This window comes from Perca flavescens, chromosome 7 (assembly GCF_004354835.1).
Source record: "Perca flavescens isolate YP-PL-M2 chromosome 7, PFLA_1.0, whole genome shotgun sequence".
Lineage (NCBI taxonomy): Eukaryota > Metazoa > Chordata > Actinopteri > Perciformes > Percidae > Perca > Perca flavescens.
In genome coordinates, this window is record NC_041337.1 from 33,043,936 (window position 1) to 33,053,532 (window position 9,597).

Sequence of the window (9,597 nt, forward strand, 5' to 3'; positions counted from 1 at the left end):
AACTAACGGATTCATTTTTATATGAATATTTACATTTATTTAATTATTTGTGTATTTAATGCCTCATTTATTTATTTCATGATGTATTTCAAAGGCACATTTTGCTTCCCACCAGAACGGGAGGGACTTTGCCTCTCTATCGAAAGGAGGTGCTGCTACAGTGCTGTTACAGTCATTCCCCGGCTGCAATAAATGCAGGTATATTCAGCCAGACAGTATATTGATCTTCCTCCAGTTGTTTGCTGATCACCTATCACATGACTGATACTCTGTACTTAGATTCTTTTGTCAACATCTGAACCGCCTCATGACAACTTAGCAAACTCCGTCAGCTGATGAAGGTCATGAGATGTGTGGTGGACCTTTTTTTTTTCTTCTTCATGTTCAGTAATGGAGTAGGCCCAACCGTAGAATAGTATTTGTACAGCTGCCAAGCAGGCCTTCACGGGAATGAGTTGTTTTTACTGAAATATGAAAGCTTGTGAAAGATTATATTTTGGGACTTGAAACAAAGAAATGTATTTTAAACTGTCTGCTTCAAAAATCTCAACAATCAAATACAGTTTTTTTATCCACTGAAGAGAAATCAGACAGGTCTGATCAGATAAAAAAGATGTCATATAACACTTTGATTCCTTCATAATATGTATACTGAACTATATAATTTGTATTGGCAGGAACAACATTAAGGGACACTGAGTGCTCTGACTGCAGCAATGGAACATTTTCTGATGGGACATTATTGACATCGTGTCAGCCACACACACAGTAAGTGAAGCTTCAGATCAGACATGGACACACCTGAACTCTTCCAACAGCAGCATGGTTCCCTACACATGGTCCTGTCAAAATGTCCCTCTATCATTCCAGATGTCAATCATTGGATCTTCAGCTGATAAAACCAGGAACTGCTTCAACGGATGCTGAATGTGGAGAACAAAGTTCAGGAGCTGGGATCGGCGTCGTTGTGGGGGGGCTTGTGCTAGTGGTCGGACTCGCAATAGCTCTGGTTTTTTTCGTGCGGCGTCTCAAAAGGAAGAAAGACACAGGTATGATTGGCATTTAGACAATTAAAACATTTATGTTTTTAATACATAATATAATTGTCAGTTCATTATGCTGTTGATTGAGGTGCTTTTCATTGGTAATGTTTTATTACAGAAAGAAAAAGGAATGCAGACAATTCCCAACAGGTATGTTCTTTACTGTTATTACTCAGTCCATGTTACTGTATGTACAGTAGAACGTAGAAATGATTTTAGTAGTAGTAGTAATTAAATGATATCACTCTTTTATCAGTACTTCAAAAATAATAAACATCCACATGAAGAAGAAGAACAGCTGCAGGTACAACAGTAGTGAATTCTTCATTTAATTGTTCATGTCTTTACAAATGTATAATATGTTTCTGTTTAAACTCAATTGATTTCTCCTCAGGGTGTGGCTGTGATAATTAAACACAGACACTGCAGAGGATCGTTCCAGGTTCAATGAAATCCAGATGGATCCTGGCACGTGGTCTTTGCAGTCTACAGAAATGAATCTTCCAGTGCAGGACATTTAGCCTGGACTGTCCCAAAGTAAACACCTGCTGGTCTAAGGGAGAGAAGTATGGTCTTCTCACAAAGTAGCCATACACAGAAACGTTTTCCTCTTGTGTGAAAATGTTGCACCACTGAACTAAAATATTGAAACAAAAACTGAACTATAAAATATAATGAAGTCTATTGAAATGTATGTAACTTCTGAATAAATGGGAATTGATTTATTGCGGTCTTGTACATGAAGTCTTTATTGATCTTCTCTGGTGATCACAGAGAGTTGGATCTGAACACTGTTGGGACACTGGACTCTAAAGTTAAACTTGTTCATTTGAGCCTCTTTTCTCACCTTGAATAATTGCTGATTGGTGCTAAAACAGTCTCATAAGAATTTGCAACTTGTCAAACACAATGCTCAACTAAATACAGAGTGATTTGCGTCCGTAAACCGGTGTTGTATCTGAGGCTTTAATTTGTAACTCGTGAAACACAATGCTCAAATGAATACAGGGTGATTTGTACCTGTATAATGCTCAACTGAATACACTACACAATATTTGTACCTGTAAATGAGTATCATGCGTCTAGTTTGTAACCCATATCTCATAATTTGTAAATCAACTTAGTATTTTTCTGTCTCAAGTGAAGATCCCAGCACTCTCCAGTAGATGGTGGTAATGCAACACTTGTGGATTTTTTTAAAATAAGGAAGGCAAATTCTCTTTAATAACCTCATGTCAAACAAGATATTTGTTGTTCTTTTTGTTTGTATTTCCCTCCTCTCTTTCTTCTTCCATCTTTTTCTTCTCATTTTAGTTTTTGTTTTATTTGCCATCTTATTCTTTCATTCTCCGTTTGGAGCAAAGAATTATTTTTCATGATGTTGTGTTTTCACCTCGTTATTCCCTAAATGATCACAGAGACTTTAACATAAGAAACTTGCTAATATTGGGTAACAGGGAAAAGAGAAGGAAGCAGCCATTTCACAGTCCTGAAAACTACAGACTACAGTCTGTGCAATCTTTGGACACAATTCATTCTTTGTCAAGAACTACAAAATCTTTGATTAGTTTAAATTGGAATGCAGGAAAAGAGTTGACTTCCTGTTGACCTCCACAGTGCTGTGTCACCCAAACATAGTGATCTTATTAGCAGCAGATTCAACCACTCAGTCAGATAAGTTACTGCAGCCATAGCTGTCGGAGGGGAGAGTGCTGAGCATGCATGCTGTATCAAGGGGCAGTCTTTTAATAAGTGACAAAATAAACATAATTGGAAATCAAGTTAAATTATAAAATAAAAATGGGTGAACAGAGTTGAGTGACCTTTAACTAAAGATAAAAGTAAAAATCAAAGTTTAAAGTGGGACCAGCACAAAGGCCAAACATAATAAGTTAGGTTCAATGGTAAAATGTTGTTGAAATTTGTTACTTTGGAATTTGTAGTTCAATCAACTTTCAACTTTTGTTTTTACAGTGTGTGTGTGTGTGTGTGTGTGTGTGTGTGTGTGTGTGTGTGTGTGTGTGGTGGTGTGTGTGTCGCCTTTATGTATATGTTGTGTGTGTGTGTGTGACTTGTGTGTGTGTGTGTGTGTGTGTGTGTGTGTGTGTGTGTGTGTGTGTGTGTGTGTGTGTGTGTGTGTGTGTGTGTGTCCTCAGCTGACTTGCATATTTTTAAATAAGATTTATAGGTTTTTTTAATTACTCTGTTTCTTCTGTAGGCTGGAGGATAGGCAACATCTGCATGTTTCCCCTCACCTGAAATAAAAAAGATAAATACTTTCGGCATCTTAATAAGGTCACAGAGCTCTGTATGCAAAATATGCAAATAAAGTATATAATATAAGCCACACAAGTTCACTTAGTGTCATGTCAGCATATCTCTGGCCATGACACTATAAAGACTTAGTTAGTGATCCAGCCAGGTTAATATCAGAGAACACTAATGGACATTGTAACATGCCCAGACAGAGTCGCTTGGTTTGGTGTTAAGCATGATTGGTTTCCACCTCCACATTCCAGTAATGCTGCTCAGTTCCCTCAGATATCAAGCTTCTTATCATAGTTGGACCATAAATAAAAGGAGGACACCTTGAGAGCTCACACTCTTTAGCCTGCCTGAGCCGGTTCAAGTGAGGAGCGAGGAAATATGAGTTGGGGTATCCTTTGCTCTTTTGATGCACAGTTAATGTTTGTCTAGAGACACTAGGACTCTTGGTCGGTGCCAAAGATCTATTTTTTAAATTTATTTTCAGAAAAGCAAGTTAAGTCTTTTCCTTTTTGTTTGTTTATGCTTGATTTTTTTTGTTTTCAGAGGAAGGGATTAATCATGCCTAGTTATGTTATATTGATTTATATTTGTTTGACAAGACCCCCTGGTCCTGTCCTCCCCCCTTGCCCACATATTGAGAACCTTTTGTTCATAAGTATTTAGATGACCTGAAAATAAATGCTTTGATTTTCACTTTTCCTCTTGGCTTCTTCAAATTCTTTGGTTCTTTTGGTTATCGTCTCCATTTCCCCATTATCAAAAAGGGGATGTATGAATGCATCACGTGCAGATTCAGGAACAAGGAACAATGTGGGGCGTATGGATCTGTTAACTAAGCTGTATAAATAGAGGAAGTAAAGCAAGAGCTGGCTTCAAGCCCAGAGGGAGATTACACAATAAAACCTGAGAAATGCTCTTAAAAAAAGTTTAAAGTACTTTAGATTAATGCCCAAAAATGAAAGATTTGCCATTTGAAACTGTAGAGGCTACAATTAGCTAATGAACTGAAAATATAACCAGTGAGAATATTGTTCAAAGTAGACACATCACCTCTTTGATTTAAATATACAGATCATATGTGTAAATACTCCACCTGACCTGTATGCTAAAATTTCATTATTGTCATGTTTAGCTGACCTGAATAAGGACCAGCTCACAGACAACAACCCACAGTGGCTGTGGCAGGAAATACATCACATCAGGAACTACAAGGGCAGCAACCGTGTGCCAGTTGAGGCTGAAAGGATATCTAGGTTATTAACATCAGACATGTATAAAGTACTAGAGACCCAGACTTGAGTAAAAGTACAAGTGCTCTATCAAAAAAGTGACTTGAGTAGAAGTTGAAGTGCTCTTTAAGCACCACACTTAAGTGGAAATACTTAAGTATTCAAAAAATGTTGTACTTAAGTATTGCAAGTATTTAAAATGTACTACTCAAGTACTGAAAGTAAAAGTACAAGTATTGTGTTACGTAGTTATTAAAGAAAGCAGTCAAAAGTTTGAATATCATATTGTTTCTATTATTTCAAATGTTTAGCCCAAAGGACCCTCACAGTTCCTTTGGCTGTAGCAGCAGTACAAGGACAGGAATGTCCAACACAGCATGTTATGGACCGCGGGGAGCTAGTTAGCTAGTTAGCTAGTTAGCTAGCGCTTACTGATAGCTCCAGCTGGTGTGCCATTTGTGTTTTATATTTGTAACTTAATATTGGGAGCTTAAAGCAGTGTTGCGGACATTACATTTTTTTCACTTTCATATTGTAACTTACCTTGATATGTTTCTTCAAATTCGACGATGAATTTTTGAAGGCCATTATTTCGCAATATTTCAGGAGGCAGAGTAGGCACTTCATTCTACATGAATTGTCTTTCACTCCGACAAATGGAAGTAGGGCCAGGGGTGGCCTCCTTCCTCACCTTCACCCTCACCCTCACCCTCACCCTCACCCTCACCGCCACGATCACTCCAAGTCAAAGGTGTTGAAGGTGGTGTTTCTGGTTCTTCCATCTCCAAACTAACAAAGCTGTGTTTGTGTTCTTAAAGCAGGCAGGCAGCAGAGCCAAAGGCAGGATGGGAGAACATGTGGTCTTCTTATAAGACAGCTTGATCACTTGATTTATTTAATGATGAGCCAGCTTCATCAAAGAGAAACTCTTGTGCATTTATTTTCGTCATGTCCTCATAAATTACTTTGGAGTGAACTGTGTCGATACTTAGCTGATCTTATTTACCCTGAATTCTCCTTGTGCTGAGAAAATGTACCTTTTGGTTTCATTAACTATGACACAAATCTCACCTCTCATTTTTATTTAATCAACCTGAATTTAATTTTGACCACATTTTACATCCATAAGTCCAAATTCCAAAATAAAACACCTAACTTCATAGCGCTGTCCATTCACATTAAACACTACATTTCTACTATATCCTGTTGCAGTAACAAGAAGGCTGTTAGAACACACACACTATTGGTACTTTTAGTGTGTCTTTTAGTGTAGTTGTTCAGAGGAACTGAACTGTTTCTTTATTCGCTTTGAGGCCAAAAGGCCCAACATAGACCCACTGGCTCCACCAGCCTCCAACACCAACATACTCACTTTGTTTTATTTGGGAAAATAAACATCATCACATCAAAACAGGAGATTAGCTCAAACGTTATGAGAAAGGTGGGATAAAAGCATTAGATTTTGAAATTATAAATGGTAGATTAAAAATGTAAGTGGCTTCAATCTTTTTAAAGAAATAGTGAAGAGGTGTGATTCTCTTCACCGTCACTAGTGTTCAGTAAATTAGGAGGCATTGAGTTTCTGTTCAAATGGGATTTAGAAATATCTTAACTGCCTGTTAAACTCTCTGCCTTTCACCAACAGGTCCTGTTATACTGGAAATCATTTAGAAACATCATTTCCACCCTCCCAATGTCCCACTGTGGAATAACAGGCATCCGGCAGGTGTGCCGTGATTTGTTTTGCCGGCCGGAATTGCCGCGCGTGATGCCGATATTTCTTTTGCCTTTCTGTGTTACACCCTCTCCGGATTGCGGGAATTATTTACTTCTGTTTTGGGGGCGTATCACTACACCGACATTTCTATTTTCAAATCCGTTGCTGCAGGGGGTAAGTAGACTAGCTACTATTAAGGTGTATATGCTAGTAGCCTACTAAATATTAAATATTTCATATCTATAATCTATAATTCCCGTCACGTTTTGGGGGGTTATGTTCCTGTTCTAAACCCCTTATAAAATATTATTAATTCGATGGAGACTAATCTCCAAAAGACTTTGTACATTTTATTATACAGTTGTACAATAAATATTTTTGCATATCTGCAAACGACGTCTCTCCTGATTGAAATGAAGCTCATCATAAATTATTTCAGGAAAACGTCATTAACCCAATCACTACACTTTCTTCTTAAATCAAATCAGCTGTTCAGAAGCGATGCTTTCAGTTAAACCAATCAGACTTGGCCACGAAATTCAAGGGCCAATCACAGCCTTACAACTCTGCTTTAAATCTGTTCTCTCCCTGTGCTGTCAGCTGTCAGGCAAAGCGCTCAATCCTCCACCTCCAATCATCTTAAAGGACAAAATAATTGAATCCTTGGTTAATAATTTTATTATAATAACAAAATATTATATACACAAATGTCGGTTTGCAAACTCTCCCAGAGTGGAATGCACTACAACACAAGCTTTCTATGCTAAACAAATAAAAAAAAAATTCAATAGCGCCCAAGCCAGGAAACTACCTATGTCTGAATTTAATTCTCTCTCTCTCTCTCTCTCTCTCTCTCTCTCTCTCTCTCTCTCTCTCTCTTTATTTATATATATATATATATATATATATATATATATATATATATATAACCTCTCATTTTGTCTGTTTCAACCACACACACACACACACACACACACACACACACACACACACACACACACTCTCTCTCTCAATCTTTCTCTCTCTCTCTCTCACTTATTATTTTTGTTTTGATGATCTATGATTTAATTAATTATTAGTAATGTGGGGGGGTAGTAATATGGCCCCATGCGTTTGTTTTTTGGAAATGCTCATGCATAAGGGAATTTTCTCTCTCTTTCTCTCTCTCTGTCTCTCTCTCTCTTTCTAATATTTAGGAGGAATATAAGGAGGAAATGAATTTTAATAATTGTTGCTTGGTATTAGTCCAGTTATTTGATACACATTTTGAAATGAGGTAGGGGTAATGTAGGCCCATGCATTTCTTCTTTGGAAACGCTCATGTGATAAGGGAATTGGGCTTGTTATTGTTATTCCAGTTTTTCTCTTTTAAATGAGTACGGTAAATTAAATATTGTTCAATAAAATAAATGACATTAATGAAGTGTGTGCATTGTCTATTATTAATACAAATATAGGGATTTTATAGATTAAAGAATAACTAAATGAATGGGTCAAATATCAACCCAACAAGGGGGTCAATTTAACCCAATATTTGGGCTGGTGGGCCTGACCCAGTAATGAGTTGCGTTAACCCAATATTGGTGTCAGAATTACCCATATTTTAGTTAGGCGAAGCAACCCATATACTGGGATAAAATTTCAACCCAGTTCAAAAAGTCAAAACAACCCAGCATGTGTTCTGTCCTATATTGAACCAGGTACTGGGTTGGGAATAACCCAATTTGGGTTATTTTCAGCCCAGTATTCTTTAGTGAGCACCTACATATCGCTGCTGATTGGTTGAAAGGGTTTTTGGCAGCTTTCCAACTAGGCTGGGGGAAGAGAACAAGAATTCTTTATAAATTAATTACTTTACAAGTATTATATTAATTATTATATATTTTTAGATTCAGGAGGAAGGTGGATATTATGGACAAATTAAACAAAATTTGTTTACCAGGTGTGAACAACGAAAAATTCTTTATATGTGATCTAAATAAATATAAAAAAAAAAAAAAACGCCTACGCATCGAACATATTGAATCACTAATGAATCAATAAAAGTATTGAATCACTAATGAATCACAGGTGACGATATCGTCTTAAAAGATGGTAGGCTAACACGTTACATCACTTCTGATTCCAGTTGTTGTTATGGTTGCTGCTAGATATGTTCTGGATTATCAACCAGACTACCAAAAGTTAAAGTGAAAGTAGAAGTCCTTTAGGAGCGGCTCTAGTTTCTTAATGGATACAAAGTCATACACCTGGAACTAAAACCAGCAGAATGAATCCGCTTAAACTGCAGAAATCTTGAATTAATAAATATTAGGTCGAAATGTAGCCTAGTCCATAGGCTATGGTAGGTTCCAAAAATAAGGGCGTCGTCCTCACACGGGAGCGCGCACATCTAAAGCGAAACCCACCGTACTGTAATGAAGGAAAAGTATTGTTTAATATAAATCTATATGGCTGGATCCTAGGTCAGTGGGAGTAATTGTTGTCAAATAGTTACAGGAATAGTCAGTGTCAAGAGAGGGAATACATTTGAAACAGCTGGAAGGGGGGGGGGACCAGATAACTATATTAATTAAGGGGGTCCAGGGACATGGCATCCCCAGAATAAATTGATTATTTTAATAGACATTTTGGAGCGTTTTGAGATCAGAATCCAATGAGAAAACATTTAGTTTTGATAACCATTGTAGCTGTGCTGTAGCCCACAGGTTCTCAAACTGTGGTACAACTTGTACATTTCCTAATTTATGATTCATAAAATCCTGTAGATGGATTTTATGAATCATAAATTAGGAAATGACTGTTACAAGCAGCGAGGTACAAGGACATACACACATACTCACACACATACAGAAAAAACAAGACTTATACTAGAAATAATAAATCAGATACAATAAAATAAGATTGCAAAGACTAAAAAAAAATGCCAGAAGAACTGAAAAAAAATACTTGTGAATACTAATGAAAGGAATGTACATGTATATTAGGGCTTTGACTACGAACTTCGTTATTCGAATATAAAAAAATAAATAATGATACTCGAACAAATATTAGGCCGCCCTTAATATTTGAACCTGTTATGTATGGGGTTCCATTTGTGCCAAAATTAAGTCGACATACTACCTGTCTATGCTATGTGTCGTCTTCCATGTCTATGTGTCTATTAACTGTCTATGTCTACGTCTGTCTGTCTATGCTGTGTGTCGTCTTCCATGTCTATGTGTCTATTAACTGTCTATGTCACGCCTGTCTGTCTATGCTGTGTGTCGTCTTCCACGTCTGTCTGTCTATGCTGTGTGTCGTCTTCCATGTCTATGTATCTGTTTACTGTTTATGTCCA